The sequence below is a fragment of the Schistocerca gregaria genome, chromosome 2, assembly GCF_023897955.1.
Source record: "Schistocerca gregaria isolate iqSchGreg1 chromosome 2, iqSchGreg1.2, whole genome shotgun sequence".
Taxonomy (NCBI): domain Eukaryota; kingdom Metazoa; phylum Arthropoda; class Insecta; order Orthoptera; family Acrididae; genus Schistocerca; species Schistocerca gregaria.
In genome coordinates, this window is record NC_064921.1 from 785,563,008 (window position 1) to 785,579,816 (window position 16,809).

Here is a 16,809-nt window from a genome sequence, read left to right on the forward strand (position 1 = left end):
AAAGAAAGTATTTAAGAATTTAAGACGAGAACAGAATGAGGATGATCAATTGAAGCTAGTTAAAAGCTATTTAGGGGACCCTAATTATCCAAAGGTAGCACAATATTACTGTCTACACAAAGGAATTTTGTTCCGTAGGAGGAAGGTAACTTTAGCAGAATGGAAAGTGTGTTTTCCTTCACAGCACGTAGATCTGCTAATAGATTATGTACATCTAAGGTATGGTCATTATGGTACAAAAAAGTGCATTGCTAAACTAAATGAGAAAGTCATCTTTGATAACATGCATCGTAGAGTTGCAGAAAGGTTAGCATCCTGTGTTATTTGTCAAAAGGTAAGAGCAGTAAATAAAATAGTGCAAGGGGATATGCATCACGTAGACCCAAGTGAACCCTTAGAGTTATGTGCAGTTGATCTTTTTGGACCTCTCCCGACATCTAAAGGAGGATGTACGCATGTTTTTGTGGTGATTGATGGGTTTAGTAAATATGTTAAACTGTATCCGATTAAGAGAGCCAATGCCAAAACACTTGTAGATAAATTGGAGAAAGATTATTTTGTGAAAATTGGCAAGCCAAAGAACCTATTGTCAGATAATGGTCCTCAATTTGTATCAGAAAAATTTAAGTTGTGTCTTGAAAGGAGCGGAACTCGGCATATAAGGATTTCAGCATACTTTCCGCAAGGAAATATGAGTGAAAGGGTTATGCGAGAACTGAATAGAATATGTAGAACCTACTGTGCTAGGAAGCATTCAACATGGGCTGATCATATTAAGTATTTTGAAGAGATAATTAATAATCTGAAACACGATGCCACAGGTTTTGCTCCATGTGAGCTGATGTTCAATCAGGAACCACATAATATCATTCCGAGTATGATTGACTTTCCAGTTCTAAGTCAGAGTACATTGGATGAGAAGAAAGCACAGGCCAGGGCAAATATACGCAAAAGAGCTTTAGATAGGAAAAAGAGGCATGATGCAAGGGCTTCCCCCACTAGTTTTAAAATTGGTGATTAAATGAAACAATAAGTTTACTGTTACCAGTCACTGTTTATTTGTTTCCACGACGCGTTTCAAAGGTTTAAACCTCCATCATCAGGTGGATATACATCAGTTAATACGGCATTTGTGTGTTTGTGTTGTGTTACGATTTCTTTGGAGGAAGTTGTGACACTGTCTAGTGGAGAAAACAAAACAGTATTTCAGAACTTGGCCTGTTTTGACAAAAATTGAACTTGTATCTAGCAGTAAACATAAATTAAGCAAGATAAAGTACCTCCAGTGGTCACAGGATCCTTTCACAGTCGTAACACATCACATGAACACTATCATATTGTATAAACAAATATGGCGTCATAATCTATTAGGTGCATGGATCGTACAGCAAAAGAGAAAACGTTCTCACAAAGTCCAGAGAATATACGTCCTAACGACATTATTACAGAAAACTTTTTTGAATGATTTGGAGGTGTTGAATACATTTGTTGGAGTAAATACTTCAGGCAGTAAGTAAATACGATTTTGACAGCTTAAAATAGCATAAAGTTCATACTCATTTATACAATAAGGTGAGGTGTTAGAAACTTTAAGTACGATAATCATATTGGCTACAGTGATAAAATAAAATAAAATAATACACAATTGACCATTCTTATAGGGGTTCATAGGTAGATATGAAAGGCTGGAGGCAGAGGGGAAGGAATATAAAGAGAACATGAGAGGGAGGGAGAGGGTGGAGAGAGAGATTGTATGACAGCAAACTTTACAAGGCAAAGGATCTTAAGATTATATCTGTTGCATGTATTAACTGTCTAAAGGTTGTGGTAATACATTGGTAAATGCTTAAAAAGTGCACATGGATGTGCATTTGTATCAGCAGTTGTATACATAGTTTCAAGCTGACAAGGGGTACAAACTGTTGGTGTGATTGTATATCTGTAAATGAAGTCAATCTCCTGTACACTCAGGGCTGTTATGGTAACATAAATAAATATTAGTGGTAATTCTTAGGGTCTGTGTGTGTGTGTGTGTGTGTTTAGCAATTTTTAATGATGTAGGCAGTTGTTGAAAATGGAGATGATACTACTGTAAATATTGTCATTTTTGTCATTTAAGATGCATTCAGGTTGTTTAGTTTGATGTTTGTATATTTGGAGTGTTTCAAGGATGTCTAGTTTTCTGCCTTTTGGTTGGATGTGTAGGATGCTGATACTTGTGTTGTTAACATGGTGTTTTGTTTCATGCAGGTGGGTGGCAATAGCTGATGTGTGGTATTTTTTGTTTTTTAGTGCTGCCATGTGTTCTTTGAACCTAATCTCAAATGATCTCCCTGTCTGGCCTATGTAGAAGCAGTCACAGTCTAAACATTTAATTTTGTATACGCCTGTGTGATGCAGAGGGTTTTGTGTGCTGATGTTGTGGGGTAATTTCTGTCCGATCCTGTTGTCTGTTGTGAAGGATATGCTTATGCCTTTCCGTTTGAAGACATTGGCTGTCTGATAGGAAATCTTACCTAGAAAGGGGATTGTGTGGAAGATGATATTTTCTTTTTGTTTTTTGTGTTGTGATTTCTTTGCCATTATTGAGTGTTTTAGGGTGTCTACTATGGAGCTGTTATAACCATTTGCAATAGCTGTTTGTTTTATTATTTGAATTTCTTGATCACTTTTGTCTCCAGAGAGTGGTAGTTGGATAGCTCTATTGATCATGTACCGGAATGCTGCCATTTTGTGGGCTGTGGGGTGACAGGAGGAGTTGTGGATTGTAGTATGTGTTGTGGTAGGCTTCCGGTAAATTTCAAACTCATGTCTGTTATTCCTTATTTTAACTGTAAGGTCTAAGAAATTTATACTGCCATCTGTTTGGTGTTCAACTGTGAATTTTATGTTTTCATGGGAGCTGTTGAATAACTGGTTCAACTCACTGATGTCATCTTTAGTGCCTTTGATTAAAATGATGGTGTCATCCACATATCTGTAGTAGTAGATGATATTTTTGAGGAGGTGGTGATCAGAATTCAGGATTTTGTCTTCTAAGTTACTTATAAATATTTCAGCTAGCAACCCAGAAAGATTCGAGCCCATTGCCAGGCCATCTGTTTGTATGTAGATTTTATGGTTGAATTTAAAGTAGTTGTGTGAAAGTGTGAATTCGAGCAGGTCCATTAGCTCAGTAATGTGAGTTGAAGGGATTTTTTTATGTTTTTGTAGGTTGGCATTGATTATCTGTAGTGTGGGATCTATTGGCACAGAGGAATAAAGGTTTTGTATGTCAAATGAGGCAAGTGTGGCTCCGTCAGGTACTTCTATGTCTTTGACATGTTGTGTGAATTCTGTTGTGTTTTTAAGTGTTCTCTCATTATTGAATGTGTATGCTTCTTTGAGAATTTTGAAGAGCATTTTGTTGAGTTTGAATGTTGGGCTGTTCCTGCAGTTCACTATAGGTCTTATGGGGGTACCATTTTTGTGTATCTTGGGTTGTGACCGAAGGCAAGGTGCTTGTGGGCTCATTGTTACAATATTTCTTGCTTCTTGGATGGTGAGTAGAAAGTTGATGTTGTTTGAGATGTGTTTAATCTCTTTTTGAATTCTGGCTGTTGGATCTTTATGTATCTCTGTTATGTGGTTGGTTTGGAAGAAGTCTAAAGTTTTTTCTACATATGTTGCTCTGTTCATTACAACAGTTGTGTTACCCTTGTCAGCTTTTACAATTATTGCATTATTCATGTTTAATTTCATCTTAATGGTACGTGTAAGGATTTCTTCTCTTTTCTTGTATGCTGGGAATGGTTTTGCAATTTCCTTCTCAATAATTTCATTAATTTTGTGGCAGGCTGCTATTCTGTCATTTTGCTTCTTAAGGGCGATGGTTGAGATCTGTGTGGCACTAGTGATGAGCTTTTCTTGGTTCCTTGGGTCCAGTGGAGCTTGAACATTGTGTTTTAAACCTTTGCAGAGTAGTGTTTCTTCTTCTGCAGTGAATATTATGTCTGTGTTGTTGAGGAAAGGTGTGTAGAATGTGTGTTTCCTTTGGCTGTTTTGGTTCAGTTTGGGAGGTAACTGTTGATTTATAAGACTGGCTAGTTTTTTCTTCTGTGTGGTTTTTGTTTTCTGTACAATGAACTCGATGTACTTTCTGACTTTTTCGGTTATGGAATCGTAGTCTAGTCTATGAAGCAACTTTCCCAACTGTAATTCTGCATTATAAAGCTGCGTGTTGAACATTTGTTTTTTAATATAAAGTTCTTTCAGTTCGTTTTTCACCCAGAATTTCCGTGCGTTTATCAGTGTTTTCTTTGCAGTTGTCGTGTTTATTTTGACGTCAATCTTTACATAATTTGGAATGACGTTATTTCTGAGACAATTTCTATTGAAGTGAATATGCTGTGTTGTCATTGCGAGCTTTTCTGCGCTGTTTTTGTACTCGAAAATAGCCTTGATTGCCTGACTGGGCAGATTAACTTTAAATGCGAACATTTTTAGGTTAGGCTTTACCGTGACTGTTATTGACATTAAATGAAACAATAAGTTTACTGTTACCAGTCACTGTTTATTTGTTTCCACGACGCGTTTCAAAGGTTTAAACCTCCATCATCAGGTGGATATACATCAGTTAATACGGCATTTGTGTGTTTGTGTTGTGTTACGATTTCTTTGGAGGAAGTTGTGACACTGTCTAGTGGAGAAAACAAAACAGTATTTCAGAACTTGGCCTGTTTTGACAAAAATTGAACTTGTATCTAGCAGTAAACATAAATTAAGCAAGATAAAGTACCTCCAGTGGTCACAGGATCCTTTCACAGTCGTAACACATCACATGAACACTATCATATTGTATAAACAAATATGGCGTCATAATCTATTAGGTGCATGGATCGTACAGCAAAAGAGAAAACGTTCTCACAAAGTCCAGAGAATATACGTCCTAACGACATTATTACAGAAAACTTTTTTGAATGATTTGGAGGTGTTGAATACATTTGTTGGAGTAAATACTTCAGGCAGTAAGTAAATACGATTTTGACAGCTTAAAATAGCATAAAGTTCATACTCATTTATACAATAAGGTGAGGTGTTAGAAACTTTAAGTACGATAATCATATTGGCTACAGTGATAAAATAAAATAAAATAATACACAATTGACCATTCTTATAGGGGTTCATAGGTAGATATGAAAGGCTGGAGGCAGAGGGGAAGGAATATAAAGAGAACATGAGAGGGAGGGAGAGGGTGGAGAGAGAGATTGTATGACAGCAAACTTTACAAGGCAAAGGATCTTAAGATTATATCTGTTGCATGTATTAACTGTCTAAAGGTTGTGGTAATACATTGGTAAATGCTTAAAAAGTGCACATGGATGTGCATTTGTATCAGCAGTTGTATACATAGTTTCAAGCTGACAAGGGGTACAAACTGTTGGTGTGATTGTATATCTGTAAATGAAGTCAATCTCCTGTACACTCAGGGCTGTTATGGTAACATAAATAAATATTAGTGGTAATTCTTAGGGTCTGTGTGTGTGTGTGTGTGTGTGTTTAGCAATTTTTAATGATGTAGGCAGTTGTTGAAAATGGAGATGATACTACTGTAAATATTGTCATTTTTGTCATTTAAGATGCATTCAGGTTGTTTAGTTTGATGTTTGTATATTTGGAGTGTTTCAAGGATGTCTAGTTTTCTGCCTTTTGGTTGGATGTGTAGGATGCTGATACTTGTGTTGTTAACATGGTGTTTTGTTTCATGCAGGTGGGTGGCAATAGCTGATGTGTGGTATTTTTTGTTTTTTAGTGCTGCCATGTGTTCTTTGAACCTAATCTCAAATGATCTCCCTGTCTGGCCTATGTAGAAGCAGTCACAGTCTAAACATTTAATTTTGTATACGCCTGTGTGATGCAGAGGGTTTTGTGTGCTGATGTTGTGGGGTAATTTCTGTCCGATCCTGTTGTCTGTTGTGAAGGATATGCTTATGCCTTTCCGTTTGAAGACATTGGCTATCTGATAGGAAATCTTACCTAGAAAGGGGATTGTGTGGAAGATGATATTTTCTTTTTGTTTTTTGTGTTGTGATTTCTTTGCCATTATTGAGTGTTTTAGGGTGTCTACTATGGAGCTGTTATAACCATTTGCAATAGCTGTTTGTTTTATTATTTGAATTTCTTGATCACTTTTGTCTCCAGAGAGTGGTAGTTGGATAGCTCTATTGATCATGTACCGGAATGCTGCCATTTTGTGGGCTGTGGGGTGACAGGAGGAGTTGTGGATTGTAGTATGTGTTGTGGTAGGCTTCCGGTAAATTTCAAACTCATGTCTGTTATTCCTTATTTTAACTGTAAGGTCTAAGAAATTTATACTGTCATCTGTTTGGTGTTCAACTGTGAATTTTATGTTTTCATGGGAGCTGTTGAATAACTGGTTCAACTCACTGATGTCATCTTTAGTGCCTTTGATTAAAATGATGGTGTCATCCACATATCTGTAGTAGTAGATGATATTTTTGAGGAGGTGGTGATCAGAATTCAGGATTTTGTCTTCTAAGTTACTTATAAATATTTCAGCTAGCAACCCAGAAAGATTCGAGCCCATTGCCAGGCCATCTGTTTGTATGTAGATTTTATGGTTGAATTTAAAGTAGTTGTGTGAAAGTGTGAATTCGAGCAGGTCCATTAGCTCAGTAATGTGAGTTGAAGGGATTTTTTTATGTTTTTGTAGGTTGGCATTGATTATCTGTAGTGTGGGATCTATTGGCACAGAGGAATAAAGGTTTTGTATGTCAAATGAGGCAAGTGTGGCTCCGTCAGGTACTTCTATGTCTTTGACATGTTGTGTGAATTCTGTTGTGTTTTTAAGTGTTCTCTCATTATTGAATGTGTATGCTTCTTTGAGAATTTTGAAGAGCATTTTGTTGAGTTTGAATGTTGGGCTGTTCCTGCAGTTCACTATAGGTCTTATGGGGGTACCATTTTTGTGTATCTTGGGTTGTGACCGAAGGCAAGGTGCTTGTGGGCTCATTGTTACAATATTTCTTGCTTCTTGGATGGTGAGTAGAAAGTTGATGTTGTTTGAGATGTGTTTAATCTCTTTTTGAATTCTGGCTGTTGGATCTTTATGTATCTCTGTTATGTGGTTGGTTTGGAAGAAGTCTAAAGTTTTTTCTACATATGTTGCTCTGTTCATTACAACAGTTGTGTTACCCTTGTCAGCTTTTACAATTATTGCATTATTCATGTTTAATTTCATCTTAATGGTACGTGTAAGGATTTCTTCTCTTTTCTTGTATGCTGGGAATGGTTTTGCAATTTCCTTCTCAATAATTTCATTAATTTTGTGGCAGGCTGCTATTCTGTCATTTTGCTTCTTAAGGGCGATGGTTGAGATCTGTGTGGCACTAGTGATGAGCTTTTCTTGGTTCCTTGGGTCCAGTGGAGCTTGAACATTGTGTTTTAAACCTTTGCAGAGTAGTGTTTCTTCTTCTGCAGTGAATATTATGTCTGTGTTGTTGAGGAAAGGTGTGTAGAATGTGTGTTTCCTTTGGCTGTTTTGGTTCAGTTTGGGAGGTAACTGTTGATTTATAAGACTGGCTAGTTTTTTCTTCTGTGTGGTTTTTGTTTTCTGTACAATGAACTCGATGTACTTTCTGACTTTTTCGGTTATGGAATCGTAGTCTAGTCTATGAAGCAACTTTCACAACTGTAATTCTGCATTATAAAGCTGCGTGTTGAACATTTGTTTTTTAATATAAAGTTCTTTCAGTTCGTTTTTCACCCAGAATTTCCGTGCGTTTATCAGTGTTTTCTTTGCAGTTGTCGTGTTTATTTTGACGTCAATCTTTACATAATTTGGAATGACGTTATTTCTGAGACAATTTCTATTGAAGTGAATATGCTGTGTTGTCATTGCGAGCTTTTCTGCGCTGTTTTTGTACTCGAAAATAGCCTTGATTGCCTGACTGGGCAGATTAACTTTAAATGCGAACATTTTTAGGTTAGGCTTTACCGTGACTGTTATTGACATTAAATGAAACAATAAGTTTACTGTTACCAGTCACTGTTTATTTGTTTCCACGACGCGTTTCAAAGGTTTAAACCTCCATCATCAGGTGGATATACATCAGTTAATACGGCATTTGTGTGTTTGTGTTGTGTTACGATTTCTTTGGAGGAAGTTGTGACACTGTCTAGTGGAGAAAACAAAACAGTATTTCAGAACTTGGCCTGTTTTGACAAAAATTGAACTTGTATCTAGCAGTAAACATAAATTAAGCAAGATAAAGTACCTCCAGTGGTCACAGGATCCTTTCACAGTCGTAACACATCACATGAACACTATCATATTGTATAAACAAATATGGCGTCATAATCTATTAGGTGCATGGATCGTACAGCAAAAGAGAAAACGTTCTCACAAAGTCCAGAGAATATACGTCCTAACGACATTATTACAGAAAACTTTTTTGAATGATTTGGAGGTGTTGAATACATTTGTTGGAGTAAATACTTCAGGCAGTAAGTAAATACGATTTTGACAGCTTAAAATAGCATAAAGTTCATACTCATTTATACAATAAGGTGAGGTGTTAGAAACTTTAAGTACGATAATCATATTGGCTACAGTGATAAAATAAAATAAAATAATACACAATTGACCATTCTTATAGGGGTTCATAGGTAGATATGAAAGGCTGGAGGCAGAGGGGAAGGAATATAAAGAGAACATGAGAGGGAGGGAGAGGGTGGAGAGAGAGATTGTATGACAGCAAACTTTACAAGGCAAAGGATCTTAAGATTATATCTGTTGCATGTATTAACTGTCTAAAGGTTGTGGTAATACATTGGTAAATGCTTAAAAAGTGCACATGGATGTGCATTTGTATCAGCAGTTGTATACATAGTTTCAAGCTGACAAGGGGTACAAACTGTTGGTGTGATTGTATATCTGTAAATGAAGTCAATCTCCTGTACACTCAGGGCTGTTATGGTAACATAAATAAATATTAGTGGTAATTCTTAGGGTCTGTGTGTGTGTGTGTGTGTGTTTAGCAATTTTTTATGATGTAGGCAGTTGTTGAAAATGGAGATGATACTACTGTAAATATTGTCATTTTTGTCATTTAAGATGCATTCAGGTTGTTTAGTTTGATGTTTGTATATTTGGAGTGTTTCAAGGATGTCTAGTTTTCTGCCTTTTGGTTGGATGTGTAGGATGCTGATACTTGTGTTGTTAACATGGTGTTTTGTTTCATGCAGGTGGGTGGCAATAGCTGATGTGTGGTATTTTTTGTTTTTTAGTGCTGCCATGTGTTCTTTGAACCTAATCTCAAATGATCTCCCTGTCTGGTCTATGTAGAAGCAGTCACAGTCTAAACATTTAATTTTGTATACGCCTGTGTGATGCAGAGGGTTTTGTGTGCTGATGTTGTGGGGTAATTTCTGTCCGATCCTGTTGTCTGTTGTGAAGGATATGCTTATGCCTTTCCGTTTGAAGACATTGGCTATCTGATAGGAAATCTTACCTAGAAAGGGGATTGTGTGGAAGATGATATTTTCTTTTTGTTTTTTGTGTTGTGATTTCTTTGCCATTATTGAGTGTTTTAGGGTGTCTACTATGGAGCTGTTATAACCATTTGCAATAGCTGTTTGTTTTATTATTTGAATTTCTTGATCACTTTTGTCTCCAGAGAGTGGTAGTTGGATAGCTCTATTGATCATGTACCGGAATGCTGCCATTTTGTGGGCTGTGGGGTGACAGGAGGAGTTGTGGATTGTAGTATGTGTTGTGGTAGGCTTCCGGTAAATTTCAAACTCATGTCTGTTATTCCTTATTTTAACTGTAAGGTCTAAGAAATTTATACTGTCATCTGTTTGGTGTTCAACTGTGAATTTTATGTTTTCATGGGAGCTGTTGAATAACTGGTTCAACTCACTGATGTCATCTTTAGTGCCTTTGATTAAAATGATGGTGTCATCCACATATCTGTAGTAGTAGATGATATTTTTGAGAAGGTGGTGATCAGAATTCAGGATTTTGTCTTCTAAGTTACTTATAAATATTTCAGCTAGCAACCCAGAAAGATTCGAGCCCATTGCCAGGCCATCTGTTTGTATGTAGATTTTATGGTTGAATTTAAAGTAGTTGTGTGAAAGTGTGAATTCGAGCAGGTCCATTAGCTCAGTAATGTGAGTTGAAGGGATTTTTTTATGTTTTTGTAGGTTGGCATTGATTATCTGTAGTGTGGGATCTATTGGCACAGAGGAATAAAGGTTTTGTATGTCAAATGAGGCAAGTGTGGCTCCGTCAGGTACTTCTATGTCTTTGACATGTTGTGTGAATTCTGTTGTGTTTTTAAGTGTTCTCTCATTATTGAATGTGTATGCTTCTTTGAGAATTTTGAAGAGCATTTTGTTGAGTTTGAATGTTGGGCTGTTCCTGCAGTTCACTATAGGTCTTATGGGGGTACCATTTTTGTGTATCTTGGGTTGTGACCGAAGGCAAGGTGCTTGTGGGCTCATTGTTACAATATTTCTTGCTTCTTGGATGGTGAGTAGAAAGTTGATGTTGTTTGAGATGTGTTTAATCTCTTTTTGAATTCTGGCTGTTGGATCTTTATGTATCTCTGTTATGTGGTTGGTTTGGAAGAAGTCTAAAGTTTTTTCTACATATGTTGCTCTGTTCATTACAACAGTTGTGTTACCCTTGTCAGCTTTTACAATTATTGCATTATTCATGTTTAATTTCATCTTAATGGTACGTGTAAGGATTTCTTCTCTTTTCTTGTATGCTGGGAATGGTTTTGCAATTTCCTTCTCAATAATTTCATTAATTTTGTGGCAGGCTGCTATTCTGTCATTTTGCTTCTTAAGGGCGATGGTTGAGATCTGTGTGGCACTAGTGATGAGCTTTTCTTGGTTCCTTGGGTCCAGTGGAGCTTGAACATTGTGTTTTAAACCTTTGCAGAGTAGTGTTTCTTCTTCTGCAGTGAATATTATGTCTGTGTTGTTGAGGAAAGGTGTGTAGAATGTGTGTTTCCTTTGGCTGTTTTGGTTCAGTTTGGGAGGTAACTGTTGATTTATAAGACTGGCTAGTTTTTTCTTCTGTGTGGTTTTTGTTTTCTGTACAATGAACTCGATGTACTTTCTGACTTTTTCGGTTATGGAATCGTAGTCTAGTCTATGAAGCAACTTTCCCAACTGTAATTCTGCATTATAAAGCTGCGTGTTGAACATTTGTTTTTTAATATAAAGTTCTTTCAGTTCGTTTTTCACCCAGAATTTCCGTGCGTTTATCAGTGTTTTCTTTGCAGTTGTCGTGTTTATTTTGACGTCAATCTTTACATAATTTGGAATGACGTTATTTCTGAGACAATTTCTATTGAAGTGAATATGCTGTGTTGTCATTGCGAGCTTTTCTGCGCTGTTTTTGTACTCGAAAATAGCCTTGATTGCCTGACTGGGCAGATTAACTTTAAATGCGAACATTTTTAGGTTAGGCTTTACCGTGACTGTTATTGACATTAAATGAAACAGTAAGTTTACTGTTACCAGTCACTGTTTATTTGTTTCCACGACGCGTTTCAAAGGTTTAAACCTCCATCATCAGGTGGATATACATCAGTTAATACGGCATTTGTGTGTTTGTGTTGTGTTACGATTTCTTTGGAGGAAGTTGTGACACTGTCTAGTGGAGAAAACAAAACAGTATTTCAGAACTTGGCCTGTCTTGACAAAAATTGAACTTGTATCTAGCAGTAAACATAAATTAAGCAAGATAAAGTACCTCCAGTGGTCACAGGATCCTTTCACAGTCGTAACACATCACATGAACACTATCATATTGTATAAACAAATATGGCGTCATAATCTATTAGGTGCATGGATCGTACAGCAAAAGAGAAAACGTTCTCACAAAGTCCAGAGAATATACGTCCTAACGACATTATTACAGAAAACTTTTTTGAATGATTTGGAGGTGTTGAATACATTTGTTGGAGTAAATACTTCAGGCAGTAAGTAAATACGATTTTGACAGCTTAAAATAGCATAAAGTTCATACTCATTTATACAATAAGGTGAGGTGTTAGAAACTTTAAGTACGATAATCATATTGGCTACAGTGATAAAATAAAATAAAATAATACACAATTGACCATTCTTATAGGGGTTCATAGGTAGATATGAAAGGCTGGAGGCAGAGGGGAAGGAATATAAAGAGAACATGAGAGGGAGGGAGAGGGTGGAGAGAGAGATTGTATGACAGCAAACTTTACAAGGCAAAGGATCTTAAGATTATATCTGTTGCATGTATTAACTGTCTAAAGGTTGTGGTAATACATTGGTAAATGCTTAAAAAGTGCACATGGATGTGCATTTGTATCAGCAGTTGTATACATAGTTTCAAGCTGACAAGGGGTACAAACTGTTGGTGTGATTGTATATCTGTAAATGAAGTCAATCTCCTGTACACTCAGGGCTGTTATGGTAACATAAATAAATATTAGTGGTAATTCTTAGGGTCTGTGTGTGTGTGTGTGTGTGTTTAGCAATTTTTAATGATGTAGGCAGTTGTTGAAAATGGAGATGATACTACTGTAAATATTGTCATTTTTGTCATTTAAGATGCATTCAGGTTGTTTAGTTTGATGTTTGTATATTTGGAGTGTTTCAAGGATGTCTAGTTTTCTGCCTTTTGGTTGGATGTGTAGGATGCTGATACTTGTGTTGTTAACATGGTGTTTTGTTTCATGCAGGTGGGTGGCAATAGCTGATGTGTGGTATTTTTTGTTTTTTAGTGCTGCCATGTGTTCTTTGAACCTAATCTCAAATGATCTCCCTGTCTGGCCTATGTAGAAGCAGTCACAGTCTAAACATTTAATTTTGTATACGCCTGTGTGATGCAGAGGGTTTTGTGTGCTGATGTTGTGGGGTAATTTCTGTCCGATCCTGTTGTCTGTTGTGAAGGATATGCTTATGCCTTTCCGTTTGAAGACATTGGCTATCTGATAGGAAATCTTACCTAGAAAGGGGATTGTGTGGAAGATGATATTTTCTTTTTGTTTTTTGTGTTGTGATTTCTTTGCCATTATTGAGTGTTTTAGGGTGTCTACTATGGAGCTGTTATAACCATTTGCAATAGCTGTTTGTTTTATTATTTGAATTTCTTGATCACTTTTGTCTCCAGAGAGTGGTAGTTGGATAGCTCTATTGATCATGTACCGGAATGCTGCCATTTTGTGGGCTGTGGGGTGACAGGAGGAGTTGTGGATTGTAGTATGTGTTGTGGTAGGCTTCCGGTAAATTTCAAACTCATGTCTGTTATTCCTTATTTTAACTGTAAGGTCTAAGAAATTTATACTGTCATCTGTTTGGTGTTCAACTGTGAATTTTATGTTTTCATGGGAGCTGTTGAATAACTGGTTCAACTCACTGATGTCATCTTTAGTGCCTTTGATTAAAATGATGGTGTCATCCACATATCTGTAGTAGTAGATGATATTTTTGAGGAGGTGGTGATCAGAATTCAGGATTTTGTCTTCTAAGTTACTTATAAATATTTCAGCTAGCAACCCAGAAAGATTCGAGCCCATTGCCAGGCCATCTGTTTGTATGTAGATTTTATGGTTGAATTTAAAGTAGTTGTGTGAAAGTGTGAATTCGAGCAGGTCCATTAGCTCAGTAATGTGAGTTGAAGGGATTTTTTTATGTTTTTGTAGGTTGGCATTGATTATCTGTAGTGTGGGATCTATTGGCACAGAGGAATAAAGGTTTTGTATGTCAAATGAGGCAAGTGTGGCTCCGTCAGGTACTTCTATGTCTTTGACATGTTGTGTGAATTCTGTTGTGTTTTTAAGTGTTCTCTCATTATTGAATGTGTATGCTTCTTTGAGAATTTTGAAGAGCATTTTGTTGAGTTTGAATGTTGGGCTGTTCCTGCAGTTCACTATAGGTCTTATGGGGGTACCATTTTTGTGTATCTTGGGTTGTGACCGAAGGCAAGGTGCTTGTGGGCTCATTGTTACAATATTTCTTGCTTCTTGGATGGTGAGTAGAAAGTTGATGTTGTTTGAGATGTGTTTAATCTCTTTTTGAATTCTGGCTGTTGGATCTTTATGTATCTCTGTTATGTGGTTGGTTTGGAAGAAGTCTAAAGTTTTTTCTACATATGTTGCTCTGTTCATTACAACAGTTGTGTTACCCTTGTCAGCTTTTACAATTATTGCATTATTCATGTTTAATTTCATCTTAATGGTACGTGTAAGGATTTCTTCTCTTTTCTTGTATGCTGGGAATGGTTTTGCAATTTCCTTCTCAATAATTTCATTAATTTTGTGGCAGGCTGCTATTCTGTCATTTTGCTTCTTAAGGGCGATGGTTGAGATCTGTGTGGCACTAGTGATGAGCTTTTCTTGGTTCCTTGGGTCCAGTGGAGCTTGAACATTGTGTTTTAAACCTTTGCAGAGTAGTGTTTCTTCTTCTGCAGTGAATATTATGTCTGTGTTGTTGAGGAAAGGTGTGTAGAATGTGTGTTTCCTTTGGCTGTTTTGGTTCAGTTTGGGAGGTAACTGTTGATTTATAAGACTGGCTAGTTTTTTCTTCTGTGTGGTTTTTGTTTTCTGTACAATGAACTCGATGTACTTTCTGACTTTTTCGGTTATGGAATCGTAGTCTAGTCTATGAAGCAACTTTCCCAACTGTAATTCTGCATTATAAAGCTGCGTGTTGAACATTTGTTTTTTAATATAAAGTTCTTTCAGTTCGTTTTTCACCCAGAATTTCCGTGCGTTTATCAGTGTTTTCTTTGCAGTTGTCGTGTTTATTTTGACGTCAATCTTTACATAATTTGGAATGACGTTATTTCTGAGACAATTTCTATTGAAGTGAATATGCTGTGTTGTCATTGCGAGCTTTTCTGCGCTGTTTTTGTACTCGAAAATAGCCTTGATTGCCTGACTGGGCAGATTAACTTTAAATGCAAACATTTTTAGGTTAGGCTTTACCGTGACTGTTATTGACATTAAATGAAACAATAAGTTTACTGTTACCAGTCACTGTTTATTTGTTTCCACGACGCGTTTCAAAGGTTTAAACCTCCATCATCAGGTGGATATACATCAGTTAATACGGCATTTGTGTGTTTGTGTTGTGTTACGATTTCTTTGGAGGAAGTTGTGACACTGTCTAGTGGAGAAAACAAAACAGTATTTCAGAACTTGGCCTGTTTTGACAAAAATTGAACTTGTATCTAGCAGTAAACATAAATTAAGCAAGATAAAGTACCTCCAGTGGTCACAGGATCCTTTCACAGTCGTAACACATCACATGAACACTATCATATTGTATAAACAAATATGGCGTCATAATCTATTAGGTGCATGGATCGTACAGCAAAAGAGAAAACGTTCTCACAAAGTCCAGAGAATATACGTCCTAACGACATTATTACAGAAAACTTTTTTGAATGATTTGGAGGTGTTGAATACATTTGTTGGAGTAAATACTTCAGGCAGTAAGTAAATACGATTTTGACAGCTTAAAATAGCATAAAGTTCATACTCATTTATACAATAAGGTGAGGTGTTAGAAACTTTAAGTACGATAATCATATTGGCTACAGTGATAAAATAAAATAAAATAATACACAATTGACCATTCTTATAGGGGTTCATAGGTAGATATGAAAGGCTGGAGGCAGAGGGGAAGGAATATAAAGAGAACATGAGAGGGAGGGAGAGGGTGGAGAGAGAGATTGTATGACAGCAAACTTTACAAGGCAAAGGATCTTAAGATTATATCTGTTGCATGTATTAACTGTCTAAAGGTTGTGGTAATACATTGGTAAATGCTTAAAAAGTGCACATGGATGTGCATTTGTATCAGCAGTTGTATACATAGTTTCAAGCTGACAAGGGGTACAAACTGTTGGTGTGATTGTATATCTGTAAATGAAGTCAATCTCCTGTACACTCAGGGCTGTTATGGTAACATAAATAAATATTAGTGGTAATTCTTAGGGTCTGTGTGTGTGTGTGTGTGTGTTTAGCAATTTTTAATGATGTAGGCAGTTGTTGAAAATGGAGATGATACTACTGTAAATATTGTCATTTTTGTCATTTAAGATGCATTCAGGTTGTTTAGTTTGATGTTTGTATATTTGGAGTGTTTCAAGGATGTCTAGTTTTCTGCCTTTTGGTTGGATGTGTAGGATGCTGATACTTGTGTTGTTAACATGGTGTTTTGTTTCATGCAGGTGGGTGGCAATAGCTGATGTGTGGTATTTTTTGTTTTTTAGTGCTGCCATGTGTTCTTTGAACCTAATCTCAAATGATCTCCCTGTCTGGCCTATGTAGAAGCAGTCACAGTCTAAACATTTAATTTTGTATACGCCTGTGTGATGCAGAGGGTTTTGTGTGCTGATGTTGTGGGGTAATTTCTGTCCGATCCTGTTGTCTGTTGTGAAGGATATGCTTATGCCTTTCCGTTTGAAGACATTGGCTATCTGATAGGAAATCTTACCTAGAAAGGGGATTGTGTGGAAGATGATATTTTCTTTTTGTTTTTTGTGTTGTGATTTCTTTGCCATTATTGAGTGTTTTAGGGTGTCTACTATGGAGCTGTTATAACCATTTGCAATAGCTGTTTGTTTTATTATTTGAATTTCTTGATCACTTTTGTCTCCAGAGAGTGGTAGTTGGATAGCTCTATTGATCATGTACCGGAATGCTGCCATTTTGTGGGCTGTGGGGTGACAGGAGGAGTTGTGGATTGTAGTATGTGTTGTGGTAGGCTTCCGGTAAATTTCAAACTCATGTCTGTTAT